General features: G+C 38.5%; 2 long non-coding RNA genes across 2 annotated transcripts in view; one reads left to right on the top strand and one right to left on the bottom strand.

Annotated features, from left to right (window-relative positions):
• Positions 1-217: 217 nt before the first annotated feature.
• On the bottom strand, positions 218-898 carry LOC116380339 (uncharacterized). The gene is made up of 2 exons (XR_004212543.1): positions 547-898; positions 218-270 (listed from the first exon to the last, which is right to left on the bottom strand). It is a non-coding gene; the product is annotated as an uncharacterized LOC116380339 (long non-coding RNA).
• Positions 899-1,081: 183 nt separating this feature from the next.
• LOC116380340 (uncharacterized) overlaps positions 1,082-1,176 on the top strand; it is a 554-nt gene continuing 459 nt past the window's right edge. Inside the window, exon 1 of the long non-coding RNA XR_004212544.1 lies at positions 1,082-1,148. This is a non-coding gene — a long non-coding RNA (uncharacterized LOC116380340). The remainder of the gene's footprint in view (positions 1,149-1,176) is intronic.

The raw sequence follows: 1,176 nt of genomic DNA, 5'->3' as shown, positions 1-1,176 counted from the left end.
AGCGAGAAGCTCCAGGTGAGGAGGCTGAGTCGCAGATCCTCCTGAACTCTGACCGAGCAGCTGGCTTGAGCCTCCTCGTCCTAGTTCAGGAGTAACAGCTGCTGCAGGTCAGCGGTCAGGTCGTCCAGAAGTGACGCCTTCTTCTGGACGACGGCCCGAAAGGTTTGAAAGAGTTTCACACTCGTATGATCGTTCCCCAAAAACGGCCACAGTTTTCCTCCAGACTGCATGCTGTGGACCAGCTGGTGGACCACCGTCCCCTCACACAACCTGGACCAGATGAGGGACAACAAGGAGATTTCACTGTGGAGTACTTTTACTGTCACAGAGTATTTATCACTATGGGTTTAGTACTTTTACTGTAAAACTCTAAAACTAGGCTTACAGAACTACGAACTGAGTATCTTTACTCATCAGTACTGAAAGGTTTCACTGAACAGTTTTATATTTATATACAGTATATATATATTTATATTTATATATGTATATATATTTATATATAAAGGAGCTGCAGCACAGGTGTGTGTGTGTTCTGTGGAGGTTCACCTGGAGATCTGGGGCTCAGGTAAGGGGAAGCCCAGCAGCTGGTTCAGCTGGATGCCAACTTCCAGGCAGGCCTGCCACTGGTTGAAGGAGTGAGACAAGACCAGGTCCAGCTTCTGTCTACGCTGATGGTTCTGAATCTGCAGAGCTGCAACACACACACACACACACACACACACACCATTTAAAGGTTGTACTGCTAGTTCTTACTATTTTCATTACATTTAACTACAATTAAATGTAACATTAAAGTGTCATGTTTGTGGTTATTAATAATCATTGGATGATCTTTATCTGTTCTATGTCTACATGTTTATAATAATCATTATATGATCTTTATCTGTTCTATGTCTGTATGTTTATAATAATCATTAGATGATCTTTATCTGTTCTATGTTTATATGTTTATAATAATCATTATATGATCTTTATCTGTTCTATGTTTATATGTTTATAATAATCATGAGATGATCTTTATCTGTTCTATGTTTATATGTTTATAATATTCATTAGATGATCTTTATCTGTTCTATGTCTATATGTTTATAATAATCATAAGGTGGTCTTTATCTGTTCTGTGTCTATATGTTTATAATAATCATAAGGTGGTCTTTATCTGTTCTGTGTCTATAT

Source organism: Anarrhichthys ocellatus, unplaced genomic scaffold (genome assembly GCF_004355925.1).
Source record: "Anarrhichthys ocellatus isolate YVR2014 unplaced genomic scaffold, GSC_Weel_1.0 scaffold6847, whole genome shotgun sequence".
NCBI classification, from domain to species: domain Eukaryota; kingdom Metazoa; phylum Chordata; class Actinopteri; order Perciformes; family Anarhichadidae; genus Anarrhichthys; species Anarrhichthys ocellatus.
This window is presented reverse-complemented; position numbering and strand designations above follow the sequence as displayed.